Genomic DNA, 21,250 nt, shown 5'->3' with positions numbered 1-21,250 from the left:
CGAGGCAGTGACGCAGCCGTGGAAGCAGAGCCTCGGTCAGGGCCTCAGCCACGCCCCGCACCGTGCCTGGCTCCCCAGAGTCGGCAGCAGCTCTGGCTCAAGTCCAATTTGTGCACGGAATCCAGCCCCCTTCTCCAGCCGGGCTGGGCCACACGGGGTAGGGGGCTCCGGTGTCCCTGCTCCTGACACGCAGCTTTGGTGGCCGCTGCCATTCGGTGGCTTGTGGTCCCATCACTCACCCGGAGGGCCTCTTCGAATCTCTCTCTGCCCATCTTCGCGTGGCCTTCTCCTCGGTGTCTGTGTCACAGGCCCCTCCCCCTCCCCCGTGTGACTGCACTGGGGCCGGTCAGGACAACCTTGTCTGAGGAGCCTTGGCTTCATGGCATCTGCAGCACCCACAGGTTCCTGAGATGAGGACCTGAGGTCTCGGGGCCCGCGCGGCACCCACCACCCCTCCCCTTAGTCCCACTGTGCGTCCAAGCCTGCTGCCGCCCCTGATGTTCGCGGAGGGACTGGCTGTCCCTGGCAGCCTCCTCTAAGGTCTTCCCTTCAGGACCGGTCTCCCCACGGTGTGCTGACGTCTCTGCTCAGCAGTCAGTGCACCCCCTTCCCCTTGGTCCCACACACGCACACTTGTAGCCCCCAGCTGGCATTTCAGATGAGTTTCAGGTGGAGACAAACACCTATATTCAAAATACAGAATTTAGGGGCGAGCATTTGGCCTAGCGGTTAAGACACCTGCATACCACATCGAAGTACCGGGGTTCAAACCCAAGTCTGGCCCCTGACTCCAGCTTCCAGCGAATGTAGACCCTGGGAGGTGGCAGTGACGGCTCAAGTGACTGGGCTCCTGCCCCCCACGTGGGAGTCCAGGCTCCTGCTCCAGCCCTGGCCTGTCCCCTGCCATTGCGGGCATGTGGGGAGTGAGCCAGTGGATGGGAGCTCTCTCTCTACATTACACACACACACACCCACATTCACACACACTGTGTGTGTGTGTACATATAGGCAAATTACACCACTTAACCAAATGTCTCTGTATGCTTTAAATATTTTTATGAATAACTCTATTGCTTATTCCAATGGTTGAGCTTTTATGTGCTTGTTTTCAAAATATTCTCATAGTAAGAGCAAGTACACAGGCCACCTCTCACCCAAAAGCAGTGGTTAAAATTGGAGACTCCCATGACAGTATCTTTTTTATAAGTGTTTTTTTTTTTTTTTGAAAGATTTTATTTTATTTGAAAGACAGAGTTACAGAGAGAGGTAGAAACAGAGAGAGAGAGGTCTTCCATCCACTGGTTCACTTCCCAGATGGGTCTCCCACACAGTTGCAGGGGCCCAAGGACCTGGGCCATCTTCTACTGCTTTCCCAGGCCATAGCAGAGAGCTAGATCAGAAGAGGAGCAGCTGGGACTAGAACCGGTGCCCATATAGGATGCCAGTGCTTCGGGCCAGGGCTTTAACCAGCTGCACCACAGCGCTGGCCCCGTGATGGTATTTTTAAAGCATATTCCAAAATCCTGGGCTTTCTGTCCCACAGCAGCCAGTAGCATCTGAAACAGAGTTTTTCGAGGTGCACCCGTTTTTTCACCCAAGTGTCTTGAGCAACCCTTTCCAGGCAACGTTATCTTTGGATCAGATGGGCTCTCGGAGAAAGCCGTGACCCAGAATATCCCATTCCTTCCACAGAGGCCACAGCGCCCTGGGGACACCCTTGCTGCATTTCCTAAAGCTCATGCATTTTAAGAATCAGGCAGAGCCGCCGGCGCCACGGCTCACTAGGCTAATCCTCCGCCTTGCGGCGCCGGCACACCGGGTTCTAGTCCCGGTCGGGGCGCCGGATTCTGTCCCAGTTGCCCCTCTTCCAGGCCAGCTCTCTGCTGTGGCCCGGGAGTGCAGTGGAGGATGGCCCAAGTGCTTGGGCCCTGCACCACATGGGAGACCAGGAGAAGCACCTGGCTCCTGCCATCGGATCAGCGCGGTGCGCCGGCCGCAGCACGCTGGCTGCAGCGGCCATTGGAGGGTGAACCAACGGCAAAGGAAGACCTTTCTGTCTCTCTCTCACTGTCCACTCTGCCTGTCAAAAAAAAAAAAAAAAATCAAGCAGGAACCCTTCCCTGGAACTGTCACTTCAGAACATGACTGGAGCGTGCTGGAGAACAGGAAATGGATCTTCTCTTAGGGTAAGAAGGGAGCGTCTGTACCCCCTTCCTACACAAATAGTTAAGGATTTTCCACTGCGTTCCGTTTTCCAGGGCTACTGTGACCAAGTACCGCAAACTGAGGGCTGAGGACAGAAACGTGTTATCTGCCTTCTGGAGGCCAGACGTCTGGAGTCGAGGTGTCAGTGTGCTCTGGGGAAGGCTCTGTTCTCCGCCTCCCTCCCAGCTTCCTGGGGCTGCCAGCAACCCTGGGCATTTCTTGGCCTGCAGACCGACCTATCGCTTCAATCTCTGCCCCTGTCCTCACGTGGCCTGCTCCCTGTGTATCTCTCCGCCTCTCTGTTTTCTTTTCTTATAAGGACTTCAGCTGTTGGATGAGGGCCCACCCGAGTCCAGTATGGCCTTATTTTTAACTATTCACATCTGCAGAAGCCCTACTTCCAAATAAGGTTACATTCTGAGGCACTGGGTAGAAATGGATTCCTGGAGGACGCTGTTCAAGCCAGTACACCCACTCCATCACTCACCCCACGAGTCTGGTTGGGACACGTCTCCCTCTCTGGTGCTACAAGATGTGTGACCTGGGCTTGAGTGACAAGGTGCAGCCACAGAGGACTTTGTGTCTGGAGCAAGGGGTCCAAAGACACAGGTGAAGAGAGAGTCTTGAAGCTGACGTATGTATTTGTCAGCTTTCAATGGAGTCGCACACACCCCTCACATCTGAGTGGCTTCTGAACCCAAGTCATGCACTTCTTGATCCCAGCTCTCGGTGGTGGCTGGAGCGTGGGCTGCCTGTGCTCTGACATCGGGGGTCCAGGTGCACGCCCTGGGTCTCCCTCCAGAAGCCAGGCTGAAGGAGCAGCCTGCTTCCTGGGACGTGCCCTCCGTGCAGGCTGGCAGGAGGGCCAGGGCAGGGTGCTTCTCCAGCCCTCTGCTCAGAACTGGCGCACTCGGCCCAGGTTCTGCTGGTCTGCACAGGTCGCATGGCCAAGCCCAAAATCAACAGAAGGGGCTGGGGCGGTGTGGAGAGGGGCAAGAGGCCCCACCGCAGGCAAGCACAGAGTGGGAGGGGCACGCGGAGTCCCTCCTGGAAAAGGATAGACCCTAGACCCTGTCACACCATGACACCAACTTGCAGGTGCGGGGGGCGGTCGTGTCCTGATGAGGCTGGATCTAGGCTGTGGTCCTGGCTCAATTTCTCATGTAGGTTCTCAAACCAGATGCCCGACAGCCATCGCTAAGTTCCTTTTTGGCTTCAGTGGGCCATAGTCGGCTCTGTGGCTTGCAGCTAAGAGATCTGGAGATGTGTGCTGTTGGCTTCTTTCTGGCCTTACAAAGGGCCTGTGTCCCCCAGCCCCAAGCCCATCGTCGGCAAAGCACGTTCCAGACTTCTCGGCCAGCTGGCCTTCAGGTCAGCCCACGTGCTGAAGGCCGAGCAGGAGAGGGGGCGCCTGTCCTGCTGCAGGCGCACCTGGCTGTGCTGTGTTAGCAGCAGCAGCTGGCCCCGGCCTCCAGATTCCGCCGGCGTCTCAGACCCTGCCCCACGCCCTCTCACATGGCCAGCAGCAGCTCTCCTTGGGTTTTCACTGTCCCAGACTAGAGGCCCAGCTAAGTACAGCTCCGAGGCTGCCCTGGCCACTTGGGGCTCTTGGGGTCCTGGTGGCTTTACGAGGCCACACTTTGTACTCCGACAGGACGAACACAGTCTGGTTCATCACTGGGAAATCCCTGTAGAGAACCCGACTCCCTCCTGTGTGTCAACAACCAAGGTAGGGTCTGTTTCCAGAGTCTCCCAGCCAGAGGCTGGGCAGAAGCTGCAGGGGCGCCAGCCCTCGAAGGCGCCTCCCAGAGCCCTTCCCTGTAACCAGGCCACACAATAGCCCTACTCTCTTTTCTTCCCTGATGGCCCAATAAAACTGGACACGAAGTCATTGCCCATTGAAAAACTGGTTTCTCCCTTCCGGAGGGCTGGGAGACTCACCCTTCAGGCGCTACTGCAAAGAGAAGGGAGAATTTGCACCTGGGTGTGCCCGGGGCCGAGCAGCGAGGGCGGGAGAGAGACTTCCCTCCCTGGGCTGGGCTGAATCCGAGCAAGGCAGGGAAGACCAGAGAGACGCGCGAAACTGTCCAACTTCCACATTTCACCAGTTCCTATTCTGCCTCAGCTGTTAAACTCAAATAAACTTAAAAAGAAACAAAGAAGTCATGAACTTTTTTTTTTTTTTTTTTTTTTTTTTTTTTACAGGCAGAGTGGACAGTGAGAGAGAGAGACAGAGAGAAAGGTCTTCCTTTGCCGTTGGTTCACCCTCCAGTGGTCTCCGTGGCCGGCGCATCGCGCTGATCCGAAGGCAGGAGCCTGGTGCTTCTCCTGGTCTCCCATGGGGTGCAGGGCCCAAGTACTTGGGCCATCCTCCACTGCACTCCTGGGCCACAGCAGAGAGCTGGCCTGGAAGAGGGGCAACCGGGACAGAATCTGGTGCCCTGACCAGGACTAGAACCCGGTGTACCGGCGCCACAAGGCGGAGGATCAGCCTATTGAGCTGCGGCATTGGCCAGAAGTCATGAACTTTAACCACATGAAACCAGCCTGTTGGATAATACTCCACCAAAACCAAATCACTGAAGTGTCCGTATGGGTCTCAATGCAGAAGAGATATATTTTCAATTTGATTTTTCTCTCCCTTTTTTTCTTTTTTTCATAATGTATCATTATTTGAGTCATTGGCATTATCACTATCGGTGCTTTTCCTGGGCTTTGAATAATGACCTCCTTTATAAGCACCTGCCCAGTATTGTAATGAGTGAATCGATCCAGTGATGCACACCCCCAATATAACAGAGAAGGATCTAAATAGCACTGAATGAAACTTCGCCGTTATTTATTTCCTGCCGCACCTGCTGCAGACTGTGGTGAAGTTGGAAGGGAAAGAGGTGGGACCACACAACTCTCCGTCTTTCCGTGTCCAGCCCTGGTGAAGCGTGTGTCTTTGATGACGCCGCACACGGGTCCGTCTGCCGTGAACACAGCCTTCGCCCAGCGGAGAAGCAGGTGCTGGAATCATGCAGCAGCAGCCCTGGGTTCCGGGCGACCTGCCTTGTGATTTGGAAACGCAAACACAGCATCCTAAACGTCTGGTAGCTCCCGCAGACCCACAGGAATGCGTCCGCAAGGCTCAGTTGGAAAAGCGCTGCTCCAGGTGACCTGGGGAGGGGATGAGGCTGAAAAGAGGTTGCTTGGGGGCCATGAGCACAGCTCCGGGAGGTGTCCACTGTGACCAGCAAAGCCAACTTGAGACAACCGGGATGGGTGGGAGAAGGAGGGCGAGGGCTGTGGCGGGGCTGTGGTGTGAGTGTGTCCCCCGGCAGCGTGGTCCCCAGTGTGGTGATGCCATGAGGGGCCTTTAAGGAGCGAGCGTTTGGTCCTGTGGTGAAGACGCCAGCCAGGGCCTCTCCGCCCCACATCCATGTGCCTGATCCAGCTTACTCTCAGTGTGGACCTGGGAGGCAGCAGGTGGGAGACCCTCTCTCCCAGCGTCAGCCGCGCCCAGGGCTAGCCACTGCAGGCACTGGGGATGTGAGCTCTCTTTCTGCCTCTCAATAGCACTTTTTCCTTTCAAAGAGGTGGAACATGGTGCAGAGTGGCTGGGGGTGGGTGGGGGCTGTACTCTGAAGGGATTAAGACAGCTCTGGCAGGCCCTTGGCTGAGTTCTCCCTAGAGCAAGTTGTCAAAGAGCCCCTTTCTGCTCGCTGGCTTCCTTCTCTCTTGTATGAGCTCCCGCCAGGTTCTACAAAGAGATTTATTGGATTTATTTATTTGAAAGGCAGAGTTACAGAGAGAGAGGGAGAGAGAGAGAGAGAGAGAGAGATCTTCCATCTGCTGGTTCACTCCCCAAATGCCCACAACAGCCCAGGCTGGGCCCGGCTGAAGCCAGGAGTTCAGAAATCAATCCAGGTCTCCTACATGGGTGGCAGGGACCCAACTACTCGAATTAGCAACTGTTCTCTCCCAGGATACTTGCTAGCAGGAAGCTGGACAAAAAGCAGAGGAGGTGGCGAGATAGGTTACTCTTCCACCTGCAAGGCCGGCATCCCATATGGGTGCCTGTTCATGTCCCGGCTGCTCACTTAGGATCCAGCTCCCCGCTAATGAGCCTGGGGAAACAGCAGAAGATGGCCCAAGAGCTTGGGCCCCTGCACATGTGTGGGAGACCTGGAAGACGCTCCTGGCTCCTGGCTTCTATCTGGCCCAGCCTCGCCCATTTTGGCCATTTGGGGAGTGACCTGGAAGATGGAAGACCTCTCTCTCTCTCTCTCTCTCTCTCTCTCTCTCTCTCTCTGCCTTTCAAATAAATAAAACAAATCTTTAAAAAAAAAAAAAGGAGCGGAAGTAGAGGAGGTGAAACACCAATCAGGCACTCACAGGAAGCCAATGTCCAAACAGCGTCAACCACTTCACCAAATGCCCACCCTCCCACTTATTTTTTTTGAGGTACACATAAATTTCTTTCATTCTCTCTCTTTTTTTAGATTTGTATTTATTTATTTATTTGCAAGTCAGAATTACAGAGAGAGAGGGAGAGACAGGGAGAGAGATCTTGCATCTGCTGACTCACTTCCCAGAAGGCCACGACAGCCAGCGCTGGGCCAGGTTTCCCGTGTGAGTGACAGGTCCAAGCACTTGGGCCAACTTCTGCTGGGCCAACTTCCCCAGGCCATTAGCAAGGAGCTGGATCGGAAGTGGAGCAGCCGGGACCCAAAGCAGCACCCATACGGGATGCTGGCATCACAGGCAGCAGCTTTGCCCACCATGCCACAGTGCCGGCCCTGTATTTTTACTCTTATATAGAGGTGTGGTAATGATAAAAGTGCAATTACTGGGCTTTGCTTTTTTTTAAGCAGTGCTGTGACAAAGAGCACTTCCTCTGAGGTTCAGTGCACATCAGGTGCTGACACTGGAACATGTATTTTGGAGAGTCTGTCTGCATTCATTCATTTCCAGATTTTAAAAAAATAACAAAAAATCATTTAAAAATAATCATAGACTCACAGGAAGCAGCAAAAATAGAACAGAGTTCTAGATACCCTTCAACAGCCTCCCTCATGGTGACGTCTTCCATAATTATAGTTCAAAATCAAAACCAGGAAACTGGCGTTGGCACAGTGGACAAACCTTTGTCAGAGCTCACCAGTTTCTCATGTGCTCCTGTGTGTGTGTGTGTGTGTGCGCACATGTGCGTGTGTGTGATTACCTCAATTTAATTTTTTTAAAGATTTATTTATTTATTTGAAAGTCAGAGTTACATAGAGAGAGGAGAGGCAGAGAGAGAGAGAGAGAGAGAGAGAGAGAGAGGTCTTCCATCCGCTGGCTCACTCCCCAGATGGCTGCAATGGCTAGAGCTGTACGGATCTGAAGCCAGGAGCCAGGAGCTTCTTCCAGGTTTCCCACATGGGTGCAGGGGCACAAGGACTTGGGCCACCTTCTGCTGCTTTCCCAGGCCATAGCAGAGAGCTGGGTTGGAAGTGGAGCAGCCGGGTCTCGAACCAGCGCCCATATGGGATGCCGGTGCTTCAGGCCAGGGTCCCACTGCGCCACAGCGCCAGCCCCCCTCCCCCAATTTAATTTTTAAAGGCAGAGAAACTTGAGGTGCAGTGTAGCTCGGTGTCAGCCCAGGGCCTCCTGGGGGAGTCCGCAAATAGGTCTCTGCCAGTCTGGTGTGAAGCCTGAGGGGTGAGAGGGAGAAGGGGACATGAGAAATGGCAAGTGACCCCCGAACCCTGGACACAGGCTGCCTGGGGGGTGCTCTTTAGTGGTTCTGCACTGTAGGATTGTTGGGCAAGGTTTAATTTCTTTTTCTAAAAGTTATTTTTCATTATTCAGAAAGCAGAGAGACAAAGAAGAGATCTTCCATCCGCTGGTTCACTCCTCCAGTGCTCACAACAGCCAGGGCTGACCCAGATCAAGGCCAAGAGCCTGGAGCCCCATCCAGGCTTCCTGCACGGGTGGCAGGGACTCAAGTACTTGAGCCATCGCCGGTGCACATCAGCAAGAAGCTGGGTCAGAAGCAGAGGAGCCGGGACTTGACCCAGCAAACTTTAACTTCTGTCGACTTCAGAGTTCTCACAGTAAAATGGGAGTGACGCCCCAGCCCAGCCCTCCACCTGGGACTGACACAGCGGGACGCTGCTGTAAAGCCAACGCCTTGGACACGCACACTGCTGTGTGTATCCGTGCAGCAGCCCTCCTAAGAATGTCCTGGATGGGAACAGTCTAGCAGAAACTCCTGAATCTGAGCAGATCAACTATGGTGCAGACACATCTTGTACGAATGTGAGTGGTGGAACTCTGAAATCTTATGTAAAATATGAATTAAAAAAGCCCTCATGTGCTGCCTCATTGTTGAAACACGGAGTCCTGCCTAATTCACACATTGATCAGGATTCCCTTCTTTTTGGGGCTGATGTTGTGGTGTAGCAGGTAAAGCTGCCTTCTGCAGCGCCAGCATCCCATATGGACGCCAGTTCAAGTCCCAGCTGCTCCACTTCTGGTCCCTGCTAATGGCCTGGGAAAAGCAGAAGATGACCCAGGTGTTTGGGCCCCTGCACCTATGTGGGTGGACATGGAAAGAAGGTCCTGGCTCCTGGCTTCAGCCTGGCCCAGCCCCGGCTGTTGCAGCGAGTGAACCAGCAGATGGGAGATCTGTCTGTCTGTAACTCTAAGTTTCCAATACATCTTTAAGGATCTCCTCTTTTCAAAACTGATGGGATTTAGGCTTGTACACCATTCACAACGTTGCCACAGGGTGGCGCCACCCTCGCAGGTGTACATAAACTGGCGTCCTCTAGACACGCAGGAATTTCCAGGTTTCACCTCCCATTCTTAGAAGTGCTCCGCCTGCGCGTACCTGACTTCTAATCACGCTGGCAGAAAGGTCAGCCAAGATAGAGGGCTGTAAAGGTGATAGCACTTGCCCTGAATGTATGTGGGAGCAGGCTGCCATAGCCCGGCGCTGGTGCAGTGTGCAGAGGGTGGGGCAGTCACACCACACCGTCATGGCTGTGGAGTCTGTGCTCCAAGGGTCGTGGCCAAAACGTTCAGGCTGATCTTGTGAGAAAATCACTCCTGGGTTTTTTTTTCTTATTTTTAAAAATTTACTTATGCGGCCGGCGCCGCGGCTCACTAGGCTAATCCTCCGCCTGTGGCACCGGCACACTGGGTTCTAGTCCCGGTCGGGGCGCCGGATTCTGTCCCGGTTGCCCCTCTTCCAGGCCAGCCCTCTGCTGTGGCCAGGGAGTGCAGTGGAGGATGGCCCAAGTGCTTGGGCCCTGCACCCCATGGGAGACCAGGAAAAGCACCTGGCTCCTGCCATCGGATCAGCGCGGTACACCGGCCGTGGCAGCCATTGGAGGGTGAACCAATGGCAAAGGAAGACCTTTCTCTCTGTCTCTCTCTCACTGTCCACTCTGCCTGTTAAGAGAGAGAGAGAGAGAGAGAGAGAGAGAAAGAGAGAGAGAGAGAAATTTACTTATGCTTTTGGGTTTTTTTTCCCGATTTTCATGTTTTTTTCCTTCTCTCCCTCTCTCTCTCTCCCTCCCCTCCCTCTCTCTCTCCATCCCCCTCCCTCTCCCTCCTTCTCTCCATCCCCCTTCCTCTCTCCCTTCCTCCCCCTCCCTCTCTCTCTCTCTCTTTATGTCCCTCCCCCTCCCTCTCCCTCTCTCTCTCCCTCCCTCTCTCCCTCCCTCTCTCTCTCCCTCCCTCTCTCTCCCTCTCCCTCCCTCTCTCTCCCCTTCCCTGTCCCTGCCTCCCTCCCTCCCTCCCTCCCTCCCTCCGCCTCTCTCCCCCTCCCTCTCCTCTCATTTTTGAGTTGTAAATGTTGAGTCTGCAGAAACTCCTTACTCCCATTAAACGTGCTTGCCTTGACCAGATCCCATCCCTGGCCGACAGCTCACCTTGACTGGAGAAGTCAGTCAGCTCCCTGTGTCCACGGCTTCCACGTCTTGGATCAACAAACCTCTGATGAGAAGTGTCTGGAGAAAGGGGCAGGTGATTGGCAGTGCACTAAGGACACCCCTGGGACCCCCACGCTCCATACTGCAGTGCCCGTTTTGGGGTCTCTGCTTCTGGCTCCAGCTTCCCAGTGATGTGCACCCCAACCGCAGCAGGTGAGGGCTCAAGGAATTGGGTTCCTGTCACCCACCTGGGAGACCTGCATTGAGCTCCCAGCTCCCAGCTTTGCTGACCCAGTCCCACCCAGATATTGCAGGCATTTGGAGAAGGAACTTGCGGAAGTAAGTATTTCTCTCTCTCTCTCTCTCTCTCTCTCTCTCTCTCTTCTATCTTTATCTCTGTTTCAAATAAATGCTTAACATTTTTTGGAAAGAAATTGCATGCATACTGAACAGGTACCAACTCCCCGCCCATCAGTGTTCACTAACAAGATGGTGGAAGGACGACTTCTTGGCATTAACATTGTGTTGGGGACTGTAAGGCATCTAGAGGTGGTTTAAAGGGTACGGGAGGACATGCCTACGTTATGCGCAAGCACTAGCCATTTAATGTAAGGGGCCTGAGCAAGCATGCAGGGTGGTGTCTTTGGGAGCGGGTTCTGGACCCAATCCTCTGAGGGTACAGAGATGACAATAATTTGTTCAAAGGACACACAGCTGGCAGTCAGTCAGGCTGGGATTTGACTTCAGGGCAGCTTGACACAAAAGCCCACCTTGTTCCTGTGTGCCAAGGTGCTCCTAAGCTGAGCGTAAGCCATTATCTCCACTATCAAAACTTCAGAGCAGTAAACAGCCGTCTGTCTGCGATGAGGGTGGAGGCACAGATTTCCCAGGTACACATCGTCGCTCTCATAAATGGTTTGAAACATTGTGCAGCGTCCTTGGATGGATGATTTTGTAGATAGGTTAGGTGGGGTCGGTCACACCTTCTCCCCAAACATAATGTCACCATCATGTGAGTACCGTGCCAATGGTATGTCAATCAGCAAACCTCTCCATCTGTGTCATTCACAGGATTTTATTTTAGTGAGTCAGCAGCCTTTTCATCTCCTGGAGTCAAGGAGAGGTTGATGCAGGCAGGGCAGGAGGGGTGGGAGGTTGCAACACAGCAGCGCAGGACCATGCCCGAGATGTACCGATTCTGGGGAAACTGGAAGGTTATGAATCCATCTACTCATCAAACACCAGTCAGAGCAGGAGCCCCTGGACGGCATATCCACGGTCAGGCGGCAGACCAGAATGCCTTTTTTTTTCTTTTTAATTTATTTGAAGGGTAGAGTTAGAGAGGAAGAGAGAGAGGTCTTCCATCCATTTGTTGACTCCTCAGATGGCTGCAATGGCCAGGACTGGGCCAGGCCGATGCCAGCAGCTTCTTCCAGGTCTCCCGCGTGGGTGCAGGGGCCCGAGCACTTGGGTCATCTTCCGCTGCTTTCCCAGGCACATTAGCAGGGAGCTGGATCAGAAGTGGAGCAGCTGGGACTTGAACTGGCTCCTATATAGGGTTGCAGGCAGTGGCTTAACTCGTTCTACCACAACACCGACCCCCAGCAATGCCTTTTTAAAACAGCATCATTTTGCCAGTAAACTGACTCGAGTTTTTGATTAAATTTTTACAAAAAGTAGAGCTGTGGTTAGACTTCATGAGTGTAATTTTAGGGGACTTTCTTTTCAAAAGCTTTTTACGTCTGATATTTTCATTTATCTCTGCACAACCTCCCTGCTCTGAACTAACTTATATTATAGCATTTACCCCGTAGTTAATGTTTAGTGAATTTGTCTGTGTCTCCTACTGGTTTATGACCCTCGGGGCAGAGACCACGAAACTATAAAGCCCTAGCACTTGGCAAGGTTTTAGTCAGGACTTGTTTGCTTGCAAGTTCGTAACAACCCATTGGATGCAGTTTAAGCAGAAAAGGGGGCTTTGTTCCAAAGAGCCTCAGCGGGCGGGGCAGGTGCTGCCCGCTCTGGGACAGACGACGGGCACCAGGCTCTCTCCGGTTACTCAGCCGCTTGCTTCTGCCTCATTGTCTTTCACTGCTTCCCAGTCCAGCTGCCTGCCAGCATCCCGAGCTGCCCTGCACGGACAGCCTCAATCACTCCTCACGCCCAGCCTCCCCAGGGGCCGAGGCTCTGATTGGCCTAGCCTCGGTGAGGTGTTCGGCTCTAGTCCAATCAGCTGTGGCCAGAGGGGTGAGGTGCAGGCCTAGGAAAGAGGTTGTTCCTATGGTAACCATGAGCCAGGGGCAGGAAGGAAGAAGCCACCGCTCCCAGGGACAAAAGCGGGGAGAAGGGAAGAGGCAGCCTGCACAACAGGAGGCCACGTCCCCGTATATACTTGGTGCTCAATAAGTGCTTACCGGTCTGCCCAGCTCTAAATGCTGCAGGGCTTCCCACCAGCCTTGGCTTTCCCCTGCCTGCACCCTCCCGGGCCTGGCTGACTGCCACCCTTCCTCTGGGCTGTGTCTGCATCTGGATTCCCACCAAAGCTTTCGATTTGCTAATTCTTCCGAACACTCACCACCTTGCAGTTACTTGTTCAATTCCTGCCTCCGCCAAAAGTCTCAATTCCAGAGTTACAAGTGTGTGTGTGTGTGTGTGTGAGAGAGAGAGAGAGAGAGAGAGAGAGCCCATTAAACAAGCCCTTGAGCGCTGGGATGGGGTATGAGTGAGTTCTTCCCACAGGAGCCGGCTTTAGGAGGAGCGTCCTGCAGGCCGAGCCCCCTTGTCGCGGCTGGGGCTCCTGCCACCTCACTTCCCCTGCACCTGTGCCCCGCTCTGTGGGATCAAACTCCCTTACAGAGGCCGGGCGAATAGGCTTAGCTGTCAGGAACCCTGGCGGGCATAAGTAAAACACGAAGTGTGTTAAAGGCAGCCTTTGCAGAGAGGAAGAAGGCCCCTCTCTCCGCCCCGGTCTCCGCTTTCCTCGGCACCAGCTCTGGCCTCTGGATTGGTGTCCAGCCCCTCTGGTTTCTGCAGTGCGACCTCACCCTGCTTGACCACCCCCCTGGGGTTTCCACCCAGGGGTTTTTGGTATTGCTGATGTTGTTTTGTCTTCAGTGTTGCTTATTTCTCTTTTACCTCTCTAACTAATCAATAATGCACGTGATTTAAAATTCAGACAGTGTGGAGTGGTGCAGTGGTCAAGAAGCCTGGGTCCCGGATCAGAGGGCCTGGGTTTGAGTTCTGGCTGCTCTGCTTCTGGTCCGGCTTCCTGCTAATGTGCACCCTGGGAGGCAGCAGGTGACGGCTGAAGTACTAGGGTCCCTACCACCTGCGTGAGTTATACAGATGGCTTCTGGGCTTCTGGCTTTGGCCTGGCCTCATACTTGCTGTTGCAGGCATTGGAGAGAGAATCAGCAGATGAAGAGGTCTCTCTGTCTGGCTCTGCTTTCAAAACACATAAAAATAAAAATAAATTTTTAAAAATATTTTATTTCTTTATTTGAGAGACAGAAACAAAAATCTTGCATCTTCTGGTTCATTCCCCACATGGCTGCAATGACTGGAGCAGGGCCAATTCAAAGCCAGGAGCCAGGACCTTTTTCCTGGTCTCCCACATGGGTGCAGGGGCCCAAGCACTTGGGCCATCCTCTGCTGCTTTCCCAGGCCACAGCAGAGAGCTGGATCGGAAGTGGAGAAGCCGGGACACGAACTGGCGCCCATATGGGATGCTGTACTGCAGGTGGAGGCTAGCCTGCTGTGTCACAGCGCTGGCCCCTAAAAGTAAATTTAAAAAACACACAGGGCATGCTTTTGGACTAGTGTTTAGTGAAGACCCCACATGGGAGTATCTGGGTTTGATATCTACCTCCGACTCCTGACTTCAACTTCTGGATAACGTAGACTCTGGGAGGAGGCAGTGTTGGCTCAAATGGTTGGGTTCCTGCAGTATACATGGAAGACCAGAACTGGGCTCCTGGCTTTTGAGTTCTGAGTTCCGAGTGCCTGATCCCGGGCCACGGTCAGGTCAGGAGAGGGATGAAGGGGACAACCCTCCACTCCTATTTGCAACCAGGGCAGCTTCACTTTGTCACTTTCTAGGTTGGCCTTTTGAACAAGATTTTATTTGAAGAAAGGATCCTACTGCTAAGAAAGTTTGAAGCCACCAACTAAGCTGATAAAGGACCCATAGCTCTTCTCCCAGCCTGGCGCACTTCCACACCCCCAGCCGCTGCCCCTCTGTGCATATCCCAGTTGGGGCTGCACCAGGCCGCTCACGGTTCTCCATTTATACTCTGCATTTTCTCATCTTCAGCTTTGCATGTGACCTCACAATAATGTCCTGACAGTCTTTTTGTTCTTGTTTTTTTTTAAAGATTTATTTATTCATTGAAAGGCAGAGTGACAGAGAGAGAAGGAGAGTCAGAGAGATAGAGATCTTCCAGGGGCCAGTGCTGTGGCGTAGCGGGTAAAGCCACCGTCTGTAGTGCAGGCATCCCACATGGGTGCCAGTTCAAGTCCCAGCTACTCCACTTCTGATCCAGCTCTCTGCTGTGGCCTGGGAAAGCAGTAGAAGATGGCCCAAGTCCTTGGGCCCCTGCACCCGTGTGGGAAATCCGGATGGAGCTCCAGACACCTGGCTTCAGATCAGTGCAGCTCCGGGCATTGTGGTCAATTGGGGAGTGAACCAGCAGATGGAAGACCTCTCTCTCTCTACCTCTCCTCTCTCTGTGTAACTCTGACTTTCAAATAAATAAGTACATATTTTAAAAAAGCGAGAGATCTTCCATCCTGCTGGCTTACTCCCCAAAATGGCCACAACGGCTGTGGCTGGGCCAGACCAAAGTGAGGAGATGGGAACTCTAGCTGGTTCTCCCACGAGGGTTGCAGGACCCACGCCATCTTCCACTGCTTTCCTAGGCCCAGGAGCAGGGAGCTGGAGCAGAAGCAGAGCATCTCATGTCGCAGGTGGCAGCTTAACCTGCTGCATCGCCAGTCGACCCACTAATCCCACTATTTGTCTCTGCTTGGTGAGTTTGTCCTGTGAACATCACCTCAGATGTGGTCTCCTGGACCCACTGACGTGAACAAATGGCCCCCACAACTTTGCGGCTTAAACAGGAAATGTGCATTCTCTCTCCATCCTTAGCTGGGTGGTTCTGGCCCAGAGGCTGCAGTCCAGCTGATGGCCAGGGCTGCTTCTCCACTAAAGGACCCACCTCCAAGCTCACTCCCATGGCCTTGGAAGAAGACTTCAGTTCCTCGCCTCGTGGGCCTTTTCCATGGGGGCTGCTCACGGCCTAACAGCTGGCTTCGGGCAGTGCTGGCACCTCAGAGTGAAAGACAGCAAATTCAAGATGGAAGCTAACGCTGAGAGTTTCGGACCATCGCGGCTCTCTTGTCCTAGCAGTCACACAGCAGCACTGGCACGGTATGGGAGGGGCGTGCGGGCATGTGAAGGCCAGGAGGCCAGGGTCACGGGGCCATCCTGCAGGCTGCCTGATACAGTGCCCCGGGGTGGGCCTCTGGCGAGTGGCACTTGCCACAAGCGAGGAGACTTCAGAAAGGTCACGAGGGGTGGGACTTCGGCCTCGCAGTTAAGAAGCCCTTTAAGGCCCCTGGCGCTGTGGTGCAGTGGGTTAAGCCACCACCCGTGACACTGGCATCCCCTATGAGCAACTGTTGGAGCTCCAGTTGCTTCACTTCTGATCCAGTTCCCTGCTGATGGGCCTGGGGAAGCAACAGAAGAGGGCCAAGTACCCCTGCCACCCGTGTGGGGGACCCAGATGCAGTTCCAGACTCCTGGCTTCGGGCTGGCCCAGCCCTGGCTGTTGTGGACAATTGGAGAGTGAACCAGTCCATGGAAGATCTGTGTGTGTGTGTGTGTGTGTGTGTGTGTGTGTGTGTGGCTTCTGTTCAAGTACATATATACATTTTAAGGGAAAAAGACCCCCAAGTCCCATATGGGAATGACTCCAGCTTCCCGTTCACGCAGACCTCGGGAGACAGCGGTGGAGGCGCAGTGACCAGAGACCTGGGCCGAATGAACGCCCAGCTCCTGGCTCAGTCTTTGCCCAGGCCAGGCCCTCTTGAGCGTTTGGGGAGTGACAGGCAGACGGGAGATCTCTCATCTTTCTCTGTCTCTCTTTAAAAAAAAAATAGGTATTCGATAAATTTCAAATCAAGGCCAAGTGCATGATTAAATGAAGACATCATGAGTGATTCAGCGACTGCGGGATGCACAGTTCAAAAGACAGGGGAGAGCGCACGGAGCGTTGTGCAGGTAACTCCCCACTTCCGCAGGCTGAGCGGCGTGACGTGCGGGCTGCTCAGAGCTGCTTCCTCTTCCTTCGGCCTCCTTCCCCCCTCCCTCACACACGCTCACAGGATCAGAGGGCTTGCTCACATGTCCATGTGCCAGCTTCCTGCTTCCCGGTCACGCCTGACTGGGCCCTGAGCCACGCTGCACCAATGGGCTCCTTCTCCACGAAATTTGAAATTGGGGTGAAGGGCCAGCACCGTGGCTCACTTGGTTAATCCTTCGCCTGCGGTGCTGGCATCCCATATGGGCGCCAGGTTCTAGTCCCGGCTACTCCTCTTCCAGGCCAGCTCTCTGCTGTGGCCCAGGAGTGCAGTGGAGGATGGCCCAAGTGCTTGGGCCCTGCACCCCATGGGAGACCAGGAGAAGCACCTGGCTCCTGGCTTCATTTCAGCGCAGCGTGCCAGCCGTAGCAGCCATCTGGGGAGTGAACCAACGGAAGGAAGACCTTTCTCTCTGTCTCTCTCTCACTGTCTATAACCCTACCTGTCAAATAAAAAATTAAATTAGATAAAAAAAAAAAAGAAATTGAGGCGAAAAGAGGCCAAGCTTCAGTCTGGCTTCTCTCTTGCTCAGGGGCCACTTGGAAGCCTAGAAGCCACGGACAATAATGTCTCTTGGCTCCGTGGACTGGAGAGGAGAGAAAGTCCACCTGCTGTGGCAGGAAGAGAATGAAATCACAGGAAGAGGATATCCACAGACACAGGACAGTCCAGCGCTGCAGGGGCATCCAGTGCTGCCTCCAGGCCCCCGAGAGGCACTCGTGGATCTATGAATTCTTTAGAAGATTTTATTTTATTTATTTGAAAGGCAGAGTTACAGAGGGAAGTAGTGACAGGGAGAGAGAGGGAGAGAGAGAGAGAGAGAGAGAGAGAGAGAGAAAAGGAGGGAGAGACAGGTCTTGCATCTGCTGGTTCACTCCCCAGATGGCTGCCACGACCAGGGCTGGGTCAGGCCAAAGCCAGGAGCCAGGAGTATCTTCTGGGGTCTCCCTAGTGAGTGCAGGGGCCCAAACACTTGGGCCATCCTCCGCTGCTTTCCCAGGCCATAGCAGAGAGCTGGATCAGAAGTGGAGCAGCCAGGACTCGAACCAGCACTCATATGGGATGCTGACATTGAAGGCCAAGGTTTTAACCTGCTGCACCACAGTGCTGACCCCTCTGCATACTTTTTTAAAAGGCATTTTTTTTGAAAGGCAGAGAGAAATAGATAGGGAGAGAGAGCTTCCATTTGCTGGCTCATCCCACAAATGGTTGCAACAGCCAGAACTGGGCCAGACCAAAGCCCAGAGCCAGGAACTCCATCTGGGTCTCCCATGTGGGTGGCAGGGGCCCCAGTACTTAGGCCATCTTCCACTGGCTCCCAGATGCACTAGCAGGGACCCGGATCAGAAGTGGCGTAGCCTAGACTTGAACCAGCACTCTGACATTGGACGTGGGCATCCTAAGCAGCAGTTTAACTCATTGAGCCACAACAGGCCCACTCCACATTCATATAATTGACGGGTTTTAGCGGTGTGTGCTGGAGCCGGCTCACACTGGGTCATGAGAGCCGATTACACATATTTCTTCCATGACATCATACTGGTGGGTTGTTGAATGGATCATGGGTAGTATTGACAGCAAAGAAACTGGCAGGTGCTGCCAGTTAGGAATCCCTCCCTAAGAACTAACTGGTTTTCTTTTCATTTTTTAGAAAACTTTTATTTAATAATATAAATTTCGAAAGTACAACTTTTGGATTATAGTGTTTTTCTCCCCCCAATAACCACCCTCCCATCTGCAAACCATCCCATCTCCTACTCCCTCTCCCATCCCATTCTTCATTCAGATTCATTTTTAATTATCGTTATATACAGAAGATCAACTTAGTATATACTAAGTAAAGATTCCAACCCAACTGGTTTTCTAAAAGATTTATTTGTTTGAAAGGCAGAGAGACAGAGAGATGGAGTCAGATCTTCCATCTGCTGGGTCACTCCCCAGTGCCCACAACAACCAGGGCTACAACAGCTGAAGCCAGGAGACGGAACTCAGTCGAGGTCCCTACATGGGTGGCAGGAACCCACGTACTCCAGCTCTCACCAGTTGCTTCTCAGGTGTGCATGAGCAGGAGGCTGGCTTGGAAGCAGAGCTGGGACCCAGTGCCACACACTTCAGTGTGGGCGTGGCCACCCCAAGTGGCAGCTTAGCCGCTGTGCCGACTGCCCCTCCGTAACTCGTGACACATATACTGAAGTGGGAATATGCAGAGATCAACATGGCCTCTGTGTGAGTATGACACACGAGGGGTCATCACCACGTTCAAGGACTCTGTCTATTCCGAGAAGCCTCTGCATGGGTTTCAAGACTTTTCTGCACCACAACACATCTTTTCACTAGGTTCTTTCCACGAACGGCTTTGAAGTCCTCTTGTATTTTTCCAGTTCACCGCTGGAAACGAATCACAGGCATCCGGAAAAAGAGGAAACTAGAAAACATTTGCTGGCGTGCTGGGTGATGGCTGCTGGTCCTGCTCAGATTCGTGCCTCGAGACCCAGCAGGCTCCCAGTGCAAAGCCTCCGGGTGCCGGTAGGAAGGCAGCTCTCTCGACTCACGGCGCCTAAGGGACACAGGACACAGCCTAGAACTCCGAGGGCTGCGTGACACAGGCCATGGTAAAACAGGGATCCACCTAGGCAATAACCACCTGTTGCCCTGGAGAGTGAAGTCCAGGGCCCTCAGCAGGGTAGACTGGCCCCTGAGTGGCGGCCCCGGCCCTCTGGGCATCTCCAGATACTATCCTGCCAGCTCCTCCCCACCCCGTCATTGCTACCTCCTCCCCACACCCTCAACCTCTGGCCCAGAGTCCCTGCGCCATGAGTTGCCACTCACTTGGGAGATAAGTGAGAAGACCCTGGACTTTCTCCCTGGGAGAAGCACCCAGTTTCGAGAGATCCGTGTGCCCAGCATCCTCTTCTCTCTGCAGCCTGACCTGACGCCCGCAAGCTGTTGCCACCACCCTACCCCACACCTGCTCCTCTCTCTGGGTTTTAGCACTGATCCCTTTCTGGTTACCTTCTGGGCTTATCGCACTGGAGAGGGAACTTCTCATGAGAAGTGCCAATCACCGTGTCACAAATTCATGGACAGCCAAGGGGTGTCCCAATGCCCAAGTTCTAATCCTGAGATCAGGGCACAGCTCCAGCCACACCCAGCTGTCTAAGCACAAGGGTGTGTCACGGCGGGTGACGGTGACATGACCCAAGAGAAGCCTGCCACCCTTAGAAGACAGGGAGCAGAGACTGCGGGGCCAGTGTGCTCCCTTCAGTGGCAGGGCGCCCGCGTTAAGGGCGCAGGGAAGTGCCCAGGGCAAACGAGGAGGAGCACCGGGAAGAACCTGGACTTCAGGCTCCAGCTCGGTCACTCAGGGCTTGTGACTGTGAGCAAGTCACTGTGTCCCTCTGAGCCTCATGTTCTCATCTGTCAAGATCTACTTCCCAGAGCCACTGTCGAGCTGAAAAGAGGTGTCTGTTTAAACTGCCTGATTCACAGGCGATGGGCCAATGAAAGTGTGTCTCTTTTTCTTGTATTTCTGTATGTTGCTGGTCACATGCGAAAGATTCCAACTCCTTTGAACTAAACAAAACAAGGAATTTATTGCAAGAATGACAGAGGCTGATAACTATCCCCAAATTTCTGTTATCCCTTTCTTACCTGGCAAAATACTTGTTGGCTGTGTACACAGTTGTTCAGTAAAATAGCACCTTGCTCCCTGCCTCCCAGAGAGTCACATGGTCTGGTGACCAAGTTCAAGACAGTGGGATCAGCAGAAGCGATCTATTTCACTTCTAGGTCATGTGATCAAAGAGGAGGAACATACTCACCCTTTTAATTTCTAATTTAATTTTTGAGAGGCAGTGGGACAGGCAGAGAGACAGACAGGCAGAAATAGAGAGCTCCAAACTGCTGGCTCACTCCCCAAACGCCCGCTATAGCCAAGGCTGGGCCCGAGTTGGAGCCAGAAGCTGGGAGCTCAATCCAGGTCTCCCACGTGGGGAACAGGAACCCAACTGCTTGAGCGTCGTCACTGCCTCCCGGGCTCTGTGTCAGCAGGAAGCTGGATCTGGAGCTGCAGCCAGGGATCGAACCCAGGTTCTCCAACGTGGGCGTCTCGGGCAGGAGGCCAAAAGCTGCCCCTCTTTCCGTCTTTTTCCCTGTCCTTTTGGTAGAAACAGGGGCATCTGGCAGGAAGCAGGGCAGCGATGCTGACCCCGAGGCAAGGCGAGTTTTGGGGATGCAGAGGGAGGGACGGGGCCTGGGCCTCTGACGACTCAGCCCAGACTCCAAGTGCGGAGAAAGACAGACAAGGCCCTTGGTTTCACCTTTGTCGATCTTTGACAGCAAAACCTACCCTCTGGGTAGCAGTCAGCCATTGGGGAGTTCATGGCACCCAAGGCAGAGCCAAACGGTCCGACGTCTGGAGCAGCAGGCGTCATGAGCTCCCGGCCAGCGCTCAGCTGACCGTGGGGAGTTCCCTCAGTTGGTTCCCATGTTGCTTTGACATAAAAAACCACCAGTGTGGTCTTTGCGCTTCCTCTCACTTGGATCAACTTGTGGTTTCCCTGCTCTGGCCTTGGCATCAGCTATTTCGGCACAGTTTTAGTTGTTTTCTTTTTAGTGGAGGGGGGTGATTGGAAACCGAGATCTGGGTGCTGGGCCTGTGAATTGTCATGGGCTGTCCCTGCTTGTGGGCCTCCCTCAGCCTGAGCTAGGACATGTGCACGTGTGGGGTGTGTGTGTGTGTGTGTGTGCACTTACACAGGTCTACATCAGCTTCCATG

The sequence above is a fragment of the Oryctolagus cuniculus genome, chromosome 20 (assembly GCF_964237555.1).
Source record: "Oryctolagus cuniculus chromosome 20, mOryCun1.1, whole genome shotgun sequence".
Taxonomy (NCBI): Eukaryota; Metazoa; Chordata; class Mammalia; order Lagomorpha; family Leporidae; genus Oryctolagus; species Oryctolagus cuniculus.
Note: the sequence above shows the minus strand (reverse complement) of the source record.